Source organism: Protopterus annectens, chromosome 10.part0 (genome assembly GCF_019279795.1).
Source record: "Protopterus annectens isolate FY-2018-M chromosome 10.part0, PAN1.0, whole genome shotgun sequence".
NCBI classification, from domain to species: domain Eukaryota; kingdom Metazoa; phylum Chordata; order Ceratodontiformes; family Protopteridae; genus Protopterus; species Protopterus annectens.
This window is the reverse complement of record NC_056744.1, coordinates 136,408,345-136,422,698: the sequence shown is the minus strand read 5'-3', so window position 1 is coordinate 136,422,698 and position 14,354 is coordinate 136,408,345. Positions and strand designations below refer to the sequence as shown.

The window sequence follows — 14,354 nt, the reverse complement described above, 5'->3', positions numbered from 1 at the left end:
AGTATATCCAGGAAGAAAAGGACTAGGGGGAAGGAGGGAGGGATTGACTACTACAACAGTGACGGAAAGGACATATACTGTTAGGGTAGGATTTTGCACAACTGTACTATGTCCTTACATTCACTTTTGCAGCATTCTTAATGTACGGGAGAGTTTCAAAGCTCATGAAGAAACTTGGAAGGAGGACGGAGCAGTACAGCCCTCTGAGAAGCCATGAAGGATGGCCCTAGAAAAACCTGCTCTATCTCTAGAGATACCACCCAACTTGTAGCGTTTGGTAAAAGTCTACACAGAAGTCCCTGTAGCTGCTTCAAGAATAGAATTAGCATCTAAGTCCATGAAAAAAGCACCAAAAGAAGCCACAGCTCTAATTAGCCTTTACAGAAGAAGAAAGGCTCTTATCATGAAAAGAATAAAAAAAAAGAAATAGCCTTTGAGATCTAAAAAGAAACAGTTTTCTTGGATACAACTAATCCTAGAGACAGACTCCGGAACAGACTGCCCATACATGTCAAGCAGAGCGCCTCTTTGGCCCTCTTCAAAAGGAACCTTGACGATTGGATGGGAGAAAGGAAATTCACCCTGGGGATCATGTCAGTCACCCAGCTAGACAGGGGTCCAGGGAAGTAAACAGTGTGGGAAGAAATAGCCAGGGAATTGTTATGGCTAGGCTTGTATAGGCCCTAGGGCTGATAGCCTAGTACCAACCTATGAACAAAAGATGAAAAGAAACAAACAACTGATCAGATTTTCTAATAGACTTAGCCTTATGCATATAAAATCTGAGTTCTCTATGCACATCCAAAGTATGGAGTACCCTCTCGCTGGCAGATTGTGGACAAGGAGAAAAAGTAGGCAAATGAATATACTAATTAAGTGACAACTCATTAACCAACTTGGGTGTAAAAGAAGGATTAGTATGCAATATCCTTATGAAATATCAAAAAAGGAGGACAAGCCATAAGGGTATGCAACTCAGACACCCATCTGGTAAAAGTCAAAGCTAACAAAAGAACTGTCTTCCAAGAACAATCCTGTAAGGAAGCTGAAGCAGCAGGCTAAAAGGGAGCCTGAGTCAACTTCTTCTAAACAAAAGATCCCAGGGAGGAGGAACAGACTTCCTGGGAGGCCTAATGTGAAGGACGCCTTTACGGAATTGTTTAGCCTCAAAACTAGAAGCCAAAGGAGGAGATAATGGTAGACAAGATGAGGCATCTGATAAGTGGGCCTTAATATAAGAATAGGGCAAACCAGCATTGAGCAATTCACACAAATAAGAAAGAACCAAAGGAAAATCCAAAGTAAGTGGGTTCAGGTTATTAGAAAGACACCAAGTGGAAAAACTCTTCCATTTGGATAAGTAGGATTTCACAGTAATAGGTTTCGTGGCCTCCTACAGGACCTTCAGCACATCCTCAGAAAAAAAAGGTGTCTATGTGGAATCAAAATCCTGTCACCCACAGTGTCAGCTGAAGAGTAGACAAGTGGGGATGGATGAGAGATCCCTTATCTTGTGTGAGTAGATCCACCCTTTGAGGTAACTTGTGATGATTGCCCTTGGCTAAATGCAGAAGAAGAGGGAACCAATGCTGTCATGGCCAAAAGGGAGTCACCATTAAGATTTTGGGAACATCCTGTTGAATTTTAAACAGGACTTTTGCAATCCGAGGAAGGGGAGGGAATGAATAAAGAAACATTCCCTTCCAAGCAAAAGAGAGGGTGTCCACCTTCCACCTCCAGAGGGCTTGGGATTCAGGCACAAAAAAGAGGAAGCTGTCTGTTCAGAAGGGAGGCAAATAGATCTACTTGAGAAATACCCTACTGATGGACAATGTCCAGAAACACATCCCTGTGAAGCATCCATTAGTGGGATTGAGTTAAAGGCCTGCTTAGAGTGTCTGCCACAATGTTTTGATTTGAAGGGATGGAAACTGCCTAAAGAGACACTTGGTATTTGACAGCAAGATCCTGTATCAGGAGTGCTAACCAGCAAAGAAAGTTACAATCTTGTTCTTCCCTGTTTGTTTATATACCACATCACTGTGGTATTGTCTGTGAATACTTTGAGAGGTCCTGGAGAGGAAAGGAGATGAAAAGCCAGCATAAGAGCTCTCATCTCTTTGACACTGATGTGCTCCTGCTGTTGAAGAGGTGACCACACCCCTGTACCTTTAGGGAACCAAATGTTGCTCCTCATTTCACATCTGAAGCATCTGTGAACAATTCCTGAGAGGGAAAAGAAGGATGAAAAGTGAGCGCTGGATTTAGAGACAACTGTTGAATCTACGCGTGAAGTTCCTTCTTGAGAAAAGGAAGCAGACGAACTACAAACTCTAGAGGATGTGTATGTTGAAAACAAACTGACTTCAGAAATCACTGAAAATTTCTCATTTGGAATTTTGTCAGAGGAAACATACGAATGGTGGATGCCATGAAAACTACAGCTCTCAGAAACACCCTGGCTGTAATGGAGTTCAGATGAAGAAGAGTTTGAAAGAAGGAAATGAGAGTCAAGGCCTTTGGAAGAGGCAGGGAAGCCAGCATAAGCACAGTCTGAATCCAGAAACCCAGAAAGACATGATCCTGAGAAGGAGTCAGGCAAGACTTTATGAAATTTACTGTGAACCCCTGGCTGTGAAGAAGGGAAATGGTAAAATGAAGATTTTGCAAAAGAATCTCTGGAGAGGTCATCAGCAGGTCATCCAAGTCAGGAAATATTTGGATCCCTTGAAGCTGCAAAAAAATCACAGGAGCAAGGCATCTGATAAATACCCTTGGGGCAGCAGAAAGGCCAAAGGGCAAAGCAGAGAACTGAAAATACCAGGAAGCAACAGAGAAATGCAAAAACATCCTGAAAAAGGGATGGATCATTATACGGAGATAAGCATCATTGAGATCCAGAGATACCATACAGGCCTGAGGTAGCAAAAGAGGAAAGAGAGTCTGAAGAGAAATATTTAGATTAGATAGATCTAGAATTGGTGCCCAAGTACCCTCTCTTCTGGGCACGATTAACATTCTAGAGTAAAACCCCGCCCCCCTTTGGGACACAGGTACCTCTTCAATAGTACCGAGTCAAAAAGTCTCAAAGAACCTCTGGGAAAAAAGGAAGTTACTCCTGAGGAGGCTAAGGAATGCCCATAAAAGGTACACATGATTTCCACACCATGAAATACCCCTGACAAATGATGGATAGAACCCAAGAATCCTGAGTAATCCGAACCCAAACAGGGAGAGAAAGAGAAATGCAGAGAAAGAGGAAAGAATAGGATAGTCAGGCAGCACCTGGTTTATTAGGAAAGGAAGACTTCCGAGTCCCTGAAATCTGAGTAGCATTAGTAGGAGGAGCCCTCTTGCTACTCTTTTTACCCTTAATAGGAGGGTGAGATTGCCTGTTAACAAAGGCTGGCTTATTGGGGTAATTTCCTCTGAAATGTAGTCACAGGAGAGACAAACACATTTGAGTTCCAGTAAGGCCTTTCCTTATTCTGAAGGGACTTAAACAAACCAGCAGCTGCTTCCCCAAACAAAAGTTTATTATCAAGAGGAGCATCAATCAACTTAGCCTTGATATCAACAGGTAATGGTTGAAGCCTACGTCAAGAATACCTCCTCATCACTGAGCCAAAAGCAGCAGCCCTAGAAGAGGCATCTGCTCCATCATAACTATATTTGATAGAATGATGAACTACTTGAGAGGAAGTCCCTAAGAAGGAAAAAGCAGAAGTTTTATTCTCAGAGTCTGGGAGATCAGAAATAAGCCGACAAGCCTGAGAAAGAAGAGCCAACACATACCTGGACATATGGGTCTGATAGTTAATAGGCCTACAAGCCAGAGTAGCAGGGGTGTAAACTTTCTTACCTAGCTTTTCCATGGTTCTGAAGGCAATAACCTGAGAAAAGAAAGCAATTGAGAAGGCTTGTCAGAGGCTACAGACACCAATGAGGGGTCAGCAGCAGGACATTTGCAGAAAGAGGTACAGTCCTCAGGCAGACTATAAAACCTATCAGACTTCTTAGGAGCAAGGGCAGAGAATCAGAGCTCTAAAGGCATTGGAAAAAGCAGCCAAAACAGGAGGAATAGCAGATGGAGATTCCATCTGGAGCAACTCATAGTATCTTTTATAGATGTCAGATACCTGAGCACAGTCCCCTTTAAAAAACTCCATCATCCTGGTGATTGTGTCTTCAAATGAAATTTCCTCAACAGGAGTATCAGGACAATAGATTCCTCTTCCTCTGACCCATAGTCCAAAGGGGAAGGAATATGAGAAGAGTAAGCAAGGGATTCCTCATCAGAGCTGACTCCTCCGAAGAAGAATCCTGTTTCCTGGGCCTTTTAAGGGGAGTAGAGGACCAAGGGGATGCAGGAATAGAATCCCCTGAGGAGGTTATAATGCCAGTAAACCATTAAAACCACCCTGATTAAAGGCCTGCCACTCACTCTGTGGATCCCTAGGAACAGGAGAAACATGTTTAGTTTTTGTTCCTTCTTTAAAGGAACATCCGTCCTATAAAACGTAGAAGGCTGTGATCCAGGTTGGCATTCAATAACGGTAGTAGGAACTTCTTCCCTAACTACAGTCTGTGGAACACCCCTAGGCCCCTCAGAAATAATCAATGGAGGTTCGCCATGAACGTCCGAAATGAACGTCTGCAAAGCCTCATCAGACATGCTGCCAGCCAGATCCTCACTGGCCTCCAACCCAGTCATGGCAGAGGATTTGCCAACAAAGCTGGAAGAGCCTCCAGGTTCTCACCAACCTCAGGAGAAATGGCCAGCAGAGGCTGGTCAGTGGAAGTTGCTGGTCTAAACTTTTTAACCTTCTTCTTCCCCAACATCTGACCCTCAGGGTGGGAAGTTCCTTCCATTGTATCTTTAGCAAGAAGCTTAAGGAACTGGTTCTCAAGATACAAGGAAAGGGTAGAGAGCCTACAATGAAGGGCTTTTGGTACAAAAGGCAGACAAATTGAGCAGGCCATATGGTCATGAGAAGCTTCTAATAAAAAAAGACACTAATTATGGTAGTCTTTATGGGGAATCTGACTCCTGCACTGGCATTTACCCTTCCTGGAAGGCATTAACTTCCCAGAGTAACAAAGAAGCTAAGAAAAAACAAAACCATAATGGGGTACTTATCTGCAATGGTTTGGTACCAGCAAGAAGATGTAGGCATTCAACCAGAGAACAAAAACTGTGTTCAAACTGGAGGAAATGATGTTGGCATTCAGACAGACATTCTGGAGATGCATTCAGACTGGAGGCAAAGAAGTTCTAAGGATGGTACGTCCAGACATCACCTTTATGCCCTACACTACATGAGGAGCATGTGTGTGACATTTGGTGTACCTTAAAGCAACAGTGGGCTTTGGTATACTGGCTGACAGGCTTCCACGGCAGAGAATCCCATATGCCAAGAATACTGCAACAGTGAATGTAAGGACATGTGTCAGTTCTCACTGGTGAGGGGACATGTTCAATCACCTAGGCACCTATTCATGTGTGGACATCTCTTTATTCAGTTCACAAAGAGGTCAAAGTATTGTGTGCACCCAAGTTAATTATACTGTAAAGGAAGTAGTTTGCATCTTAGAAAGAAGTCTAATACAATGTTCATCCTCATGTAACACACTTATTGGACTGAGTAGAGGGTGAATAAACCCTGATAGCTCTACAAAACATGCATGTTTGCAAAACTTGTGCTTAGGGATCCATAGTCTATATATGTATTCACAAGAGGTGTTACATGACATGTATGCATATGCAACACACCTGGCCTCTCACTGTTATTTGACATTAAAGAGGCATCTTATCCTGAAGGACATTACATAAATACAGTAACAGGCAAGGGCACACAAATGCCACTATATAAAAGTGAATCTGAATGTAACCTTCCTTTATATATGGGGCATCTAGGTCAATTCCACCTGCAGGGATCATGAAGTTGGAACCATGACCACCAAAAAAGACTAGAAATTCCTCTGTGTCATTCAAAGGTGGGAGGTTTGACACAGTCATGGCAAAGTTGCATTTTGTGACAATGGCCACTAACTACATTCATTTGGTGGATAAAGCTCTCCTAATGTTCATCAGGCCCAGACTCACCACTTTGTCCCATTAGGGGCATGCCGCATTGGCAGATCACCTGTAGGAGCACTAAAGCTACCCTGACAGAGTCTGGTAGTTGCTATGTCCCAGAAATCAGCTCAGCTTCTCAGTGTGTAGCACTTTAGGTAGCCCACTGGTGATGTCCTTAACATGCCTCAGAGAATCAGAGAGAGACTGAAAGGTCACTGACAATAGTCTCATGGCCTAACTTTGCAGTAAGCCCATTTATAACACTATTCAGAGCTCTGCTATAGTATTCATTATTGAACAGCTTTTTGTGATGAGACTTCCTGGCTGTACTACAAAATCTAAGGATATCTGGACACTTGTACAACGGTAAATGCATCACAGTGTATTGGGGGGGAGGAGTCACAGGCATTGCTGTGAGATAAGTTTAAAGAAGACCACCCATTCTGATTGTGGAGTGGGTCACTTTACTAATGCTTGGGTAGTTCTGGCTGCTTAACTCTACCAGTGGGCACAGGTCCAATGGAATGGGTGCTGGTGCATCATAAGTTCGATGACCTCAACACAGAGGAACCAAAATTCTTATGATGTTAACAAGGAGGAGGTCATAGCAAAGCTACCACTTTGTTTAAGCTTTTCCAAACATATCCTTACCGCCATATATCAAGCTTTGCTTCTTTATTTCATTGCCCTTTATTCCTGCCAAAAATACACATTTCCTTTGTTGTATGTATCTGTGTTTTACTTAGTTTTGTAAGAAACATACTTATGTATTTTATGATATAGAGACTGCCACATACCTGTACTATTATGCCTATTAGGTTTGAGTCAGGCTACCATTTATAACAATGGTAAAAAGATATATATTATCATTGCTAAGTGTTTGTTAGCTGTGCTTCTGCCATCCATACATGGGGTCCATGTTTCCTACATGTGTAATAGTTTACTCCCTCGAAAGACACATCATTGCTTTTCTTTCCAAACCAAATTTATTTATTTATTTAACATTTGTTTACCAGGATAGCTCGGCTGGACAACTGGTGTCCATTTTCAGTGGAGTCTGGGGAGAAAAGCTCCAGATGGTACAGAAAGTGAAATAATGACAGTGATTAATTACAAAAGTATAAAATGAAATGATGAGATATTCACAGTAGCATAATTGGAAATATAGTGGATGAAATTAATATAGAAGTCTTACTCAGTGTAGAAGAACATTTTGTAACAAAGTATATATATATATATATATATATATATCTTAACAATATAAACACTATGTACAATAAGGCAGGTTGTAGCTCTATATATATATATATATATATATCTATATATATCTATATATATATATATATATATATATATATACACATACAATATCTACAGATGTCATTAGTTATTAAACAAGTTACCCTGAGCATAAGGGAGTAAGTGTATGGTGTGCAACAAGGTAAACTGTAGGAGTTGGAGTGGTTTTAAAGGGGTGGGTTGTGGTTACAAAGGCGGTTATGGTAGAAGCAATCTTTAAGGAGGTTTTTGAATGCCAAAGTCTGGAGGCATATTTTTGCTACTATGTTGGGGAAGAGATAATTCCCTGAGCTGTTTTTGCAGGGGGTGTAGTAATCAATGGCTTATTGTTGGATCTTAGGGTTCTGTTGGAGGTATAGAAGTTTAAGAGACCAGATAGGGCAGGATTTTTCTCTAGATAGTAGAATATTTGGTGGGCAAGTTTGAGTTGGTGGTAATGTAGTAGGTTGGGGAATTTGAGCCAGTGTAATAATTGTAGGGACTGGCAGTGGTGGGTACGAGATTTGGCATTATTTGCAAACCTTGCTATTTTGTTACAGCAGGTAGTAAATTTGTTTAGGTTGGATTTATTTATGTTTGTGAGTTCTTGCACTGTCAATTCGTGCTTTAGAGGTAAGGAACTTCTTGCAGCGATAAAGGGTGCCTAGTGTTTTGTGAACTTTGGAGATGGTTGTGGAGATGTGTTTGGCCTCTGATACTGGGGATATTACTGGGTTATTGTTAGAGAGTATAGAGAAGTTGGGGGTCACTGGGCTTTGGTTGGTGAAACAACCTAAGTTGGGTTTTCTTGGGATTTAAACATTATATCTGAGTGACATCTCCAGGTGCATCTGCATTCAACTCCTACCAATGCCAATAAGCATCAAATATTGCTTGTTCATATTTGCATCAATAATTCCAAAACCATGCTGTGTAAAAGATTTAAAAAGATTTCATGTTAAAGCTTACACAATGGCAAACTCAACTGTGTTAATATTTGACCTAGGTCTAGTGCAGGTAAACAGATATTAACTGTTGCTTTTATGATATTAATTTATATAGATATAATTTTCACATTTTTTCTAAATATCTCAACAACCAAGTAACACAGACAGAACTCCTTCACCTCATATGAGAGCTCTCAGCTAGTTGAGTAAAATGCTGCTGACAGTATGTGTGTAACTTGAGCGGTTGTTGAGATATTGTAAGCTGTTTACAGAATACTACAAATGTAATTGTTACTGTGTTTACTGTGACTTATAAAATTCTGTTTACAACATGGAACTTAAAGAGTACGACCATTGTAAAAATAGTTTGTGCTGAAGAGTTTCCCATTTATACTTCTTTCATAACATCTATGGTTCCAGAGATATGAACATTTGTTTGAAATATGAGGACATAATTCGACTTTGTGAAAAGGCTTAGGCTCCGCCCATTGGAAGCTACAGTGCAAAGTTCCTGAGCTCCATTGGAGTGAATGAGTTAATATTAGTTGTGCCTTATTTAGCCAATTTTCAATGTCTGTAAAAATGCAACATCAGAATCTTCATAAGGAGAGAAGGAACAGTCTTGGTCCTCACAGGAATCCGAAGAAATAGACAGTTGTTCAGAGGAAGCAGAATCTTCCTCTTGTCTAGGCCTTTTGTCAGGAGGAGAGAAATCAAATCTTCAGCCATCTTGAGCATCTGTTTCTTAGGCATAGGGCCTTGAACAGGAGACTGAAGTGAAGCCTTTTTTGATTTAGAAGGAGTCTTCGACTTGGAAAACATTTTGACTGAAAGAGTCGTCGGTCTGAAAACGCCTTCAGAAACCGATGGCGTTTCAGAAACACCGACATCCTTGGAAGGTAAATCGTCGGAAGGGCCTGAAGTAAAAGGCTGTGTCGGCCTAGTACATTACGTCAAAATATCTGTAGCGGTCTCGGGTTCCAGAACTGCGGTAGTCAGAGGCTGCGTCGGAGCCTCACTGATAACCGGAGAACCGGAGACTGGATCAACTGAGGCCTCGGAATCGGGCTTAGGCCTGGGCTGTTGGTCCTTGTCCCTGCGCTTTTTGTGCACGCCGGTAGTCGGTAGCTCCGACGGCATGGTGTAATTACATTTTCTACCAAAAAAGTGTAGTGCGAAATCAAATCGTCTTTTAATAGTACGTTTATTAAACCTAGCAAAAAAACGACAAGAAGTGACGTCGTGATCAGGGCCTAGGCAAAGTATGCAATAAGAATGAAAATCCTTATGAGGTATTTGCTTCCCACAAGAAATACAATTGTTAACTTTTTCTGACATCGGTCTGAGGCAAGAAAAGTTTCCCCAACAGGGTACTTAGCTTTATAGAAGACTTCGGTCTGAAATTCGAATTCGACAATCTCAGGAGTCGGCAGACCGGCACTTGCGAACTGCTTCTGCTTCGGGCACCGCGCGGCAAGAAAGACTGAAGAAAATGGCATTGGTTGCAATATATATACCCCTGGCGCACTGACGTCAGGGATGAGGCGACAGCAGCCGACATCGGACCAAGACTTTGGAAATCCGGCTGGCTGCGGGACTGCCTGACGACAGGATAACCCAAGTGTGATGACTGCAGCAGGGTAACACGATGAACATCAACAGTGTTAAAAAAAGTCACAGGTTTTTAGAAATTACATGCATTAATACCTGTAGTATAATCACAAAGTGGGCCTCCCTGGACGCATGGGTCACAACAGAAGCCCTAATATAATAGCTCTTACAGATATATTTAAAGATTGCTTGCTTGAAGATTCCTTCTATACTTATATTTACATTTAGGACAATTATAGCAGTCTGTATAACTTTAGATCAGACCCAAGAATTGGTGGTGTTCTTCCATTTGCAAGAAAAAATTGTTATGCATAATACATCTTTTATGGGGCCTTTATTAGATGGCCAAGGTAAACTGCTTATTTCTCAAGATTTGATTGTTCTTTTTGGAAAAAATGAGTTATCTAATATAAATTCTGTGCATATAACTGCAAGGAGACAGTGGAGAGTCTAAGTATGGAAGATAATGATTTTTTTAGTTAAACCTTAATCTTTCAACAAATTGAATATTGCCTTGTTTTGCAATATGCTTCTCATGTTATTGATAGAACACCATTTTCTTTCTATTGTTTTATGCTACTTTCACAGAAATTAGTATTCCTTTCTGTTCTGAATGAATAGTTAACATATGGGATTATTAATGGAGTTCTTTGTGATGGTATCCTGAAATTTATTTATAACAAGGGTAATAGGTCTAATTCATGTAATTGCAGACTCTTGTCACTTAACAATACTGATTACTAACTTTTTTGAAACATTTTGCACAATAAACTAAAGTTTTCATAAACATTTGTAAACAGGGGTCTATGGTATAACGGAGAAATGTATACATGTTTATTATTACTTTTAAGGACAGTCCCAGGCACTGTTAGCTGTGGTACTGGACTTCTGCTGGCTTGTGATGTGACTAGAGCCTATGTTGGCTCATGATGGCTTGTGAGATATTGTACAAAGCTATAACATTAATGACTAAATTATGTTTTAGTGACATTAACAAATTTAACAAAATCATTGGGTATGACATACGATTACTGATTTTCTTTGTTAGAAAACAAGAATAGCTAGGCTTGTTAAACAAGAGTACTCCCCAAGTATTTTTACTTTAGTCATGAATGCTGTTCTTTAAGAATGTGTAATTTATTTTTCTTGTCCTTCTTTGATTTTACCATGGGGTTAATAACCCATTTATCTTTCTTATGTGGATTATTTAACAAAGTTGCTAGTACTGAAGTATATTTACACATGACATTTACTCATATTGAATATAAATTAGGTCTTATAGGATTGCAAATTAATGTTCTTAAATGTCAAGGTATTGCTATTATTAAACCCAATAATAACATTGTTTTCAAGTTAAACAGATTAAAATTTTAGCTACTTGTTTTGGGAATGATGACACTTATTAGAGGTGAGGGGGTGGGGATTTCTTTTAGATAATACAAAAATTTTGCTAAATACATGGAAATATTTTTCTTTATCGTTTTGAAAAAATATACATGTTGAATACTATTGTTTGAGGAAAACTCTGTTATGTTGGTGGTGTTTTCCCCTTTCTTGTTAACAAGCAGAAAAGCTTCTTTACTCTGGGGAGGTAGACTTAATCCCATTAAAAGAAGGTTTATTTATTGTAGTATAAAAGTAGTAGTTTGGGCTTGTACAAGCTGTTTTTTTTGGCCTTTCTGCGATTGTGCTGCATATTAGTTAAGTTACTCCGAAAAGATTTTGATGCCTTAAGGAAGATTTTGTTGTATAAATATAATTGGGTGTCCTTAAATATTAAAAAACGGAATATAATGAATCATTAAATCACACTTCACTATTTACAAAAATGTAAATCTTGGAAAAGTTGACACAATTAACCTACTTAAACACAGAAAACTGTGGCATCTCCTAGAGATGGATATTTTTATATTGTGAAATATTGGCAGGGGCTCTCCCCTCATTATTTAAATAGCATTTTAGAGAGACAAGTGAGATTTAAGAAACTGAAGATTGTTTTATGAAGGTTGATGTTATGTAAATTGCCTGTTAATGGTTAAATGACATATAAGAGTAAGGAGCATAGGATCTGTATACTTTGTAGTTGTGAAGAAATAATGGCACGTGGTTTGATTTTATGAGTTATGTTTTTTGGAAGGAAGTATTATTTATCAGCTTTCTTATATATCAGAAATAACTTTAACCATGTTATTATATTGAGTTTATAATTTTTTTTGACAGGAGATGTTTATGATAATATAAAGTGTTGACTGAATTTTGCGGTCAATACAATGTGATGAGTTATTGTATAACAAACTGTGAGACTGTTCTTTAATTTAGGAAAAGCTAAGAAAATTACTATAGCAAAAAGAAAAGGGCATTGTACAAAAAATATTCTTCATTTTATTTCTTTTTTTGAGTTTGCACTGATGTTTGTGTGTGTCTGTTATCAAAGTGGATCTTTTACATCCACCTGAGATACAACCATCTCAAGCAGATAGGAACTCTATTTAATGTCCCATCCAAATGACTGTCCTTATTTTTTTCCTCTGGGCTTCCTCTGAAAGAGGTACTAGTCCCATTAGGGGCATGCCGCATTGGCAGATCACCTGTAGGAGCACTAAAGCTACCCTGACAGAGTCTGGTAGTTGCTATGTCCCAGAATTCAGCTCAGCTTCTCAGTGTGTAGCACTTTAGGTAGCCCACTGGTGATGTCCTTAACATGCCTCAGAGAATCAGAGAGAGACTGAAAGGTCACTGACAATAGTCTCATGGCCTAACTTTTCAGTAAGCCCATTTATAACACTATTCAGAGCTCTGCTATAGTATTCATTATTGAACAGCTTTTTGTGATGAGACTTCCTGGCTGTACTACAAAATCTAAGGATATCTGGACACATGTACAACGGTAAATGCATCACAGTGTATTGGGGGGAGGAGTCACAGGCATTGCTGTGAGATAAGTTTAAAGAAGACCACCCATTCTGATTGTGGAGTGGGTCACTTTACTAATGCTTGGATAGTTCTGGCTGCTTAACTCTACCAGTGGGCACAGGTCCAATGGAATGGGTGCCGGTGCATCATAAGTTCGATGACCTCAACACAGAGGAACCAAAATTCTTATGATGTTAACAAGGAGGAGGTCATAGCAAAGCTACCACTTTGTTTTAGCTTTTCCAAACATATCCTTACCGCCATATATCAAGCTTTGCTTCTTTATTTCATTGCCCTTTATTCCCGCCAAAAATACACATTTCCTTTGTTGTATGTATCTGTGTTTTACTTAGTTTTGTAAGAAACATACTTATGTATTTTATGATATAGAGACTGCCACATACCTGTACTATTATGCCTATTAGGTTTGAGTCAGGCTACCATTTATAACAATGGTAAAAAGATATATATTCACATTGCTAAGTGTTTGTTAGCTGTGCTTCTGCCATCCATACATGGGGTCCATGTTTCCTACATGTGTAATAGTTTACTCCCTCGAAAGACACATCATTGCTTTTCTTTCCAAACCAAATTTATTTATTTATTTAACATTTGTTTACCAGGATAGCTCGGCTGGACAACTGCTGTCCATTTTCAGTGGAGTCTGGGGAGAAAAGCTCCAGATGGTACAGAAAGTGAAATAATGACAGTGATTAATTACAAAAGTATAAAATGAAATGATGAGATATTCACAGTAGCATAATTGGAAATATAGTGGATGAAATTAATATAGAAGTCTTACTCAGTGTAGAAGAACATTTTGTAACAAAGTATATATATATATATATATATATATATATATATATATATATATATATATATTAACAATATAAACACTATGTACAGTAAGGCAGGTTGTAGCTCTATATATATATATATATATATATCTATATATATCTATATATATATATATATATATATATATATATACATACATACAATATCTACAGATGTCATTAGTTGTTAAACAAGTTACCCTGAGCATAAGGGAGTAAGTGTATGGTGTGCAACAAGGTAAACTGTAGGAGTTGGAGTGGTTTTAAAGGGGTGGGTTGTGGTTACAAAGGCGGTTATGGTAGAAGCAATCTTTAAGGAGGTTTTTGAATGCCAGAGGCATATTTTTGCTACTATGTTGGGGAAGAGATAATTCCCTGAGCTGTTTTTGCAGGGAGTGTAGTAATCAATGGCTTATTGTTGGATCTTAGGGTTCTGTTGGAGGTATAGAAGTTTAAGAGACCAGATAGGGCAGGATTTTTCTCTAGATAGTAGAATACTTGGTGGGCAAGTTTGAGTTGGTGGTAATGTAGTAGGTTGGGGAATTTGAGCCAGTGTAATAATTGTAGGGACTGGCAGTGGTGGGTACGAGATTTGGCATTATTTGCAAACCTTGCTATTTTGTTACAGCAGGTAGTAAATTTGTTTAGGTTGGATTTATTTATGTTTGTGAGTTCTTGCACTGTCAATTC

General features: G+C 39.2%; 1 protein-coding gene across 2 annotated transcripts in view; it reads right to left on the bottom strand.

Moving 5' to 3' along the window:
* CEP112 (centrosomal protein 112) overlaps window positions 1-14,354 on the bottom strand; it is a 3,283,222-nt gene that overhangs the window by 2,454,061 nt on the left and 814,807 nt on the right. The window lies entirely within an intron of this gene.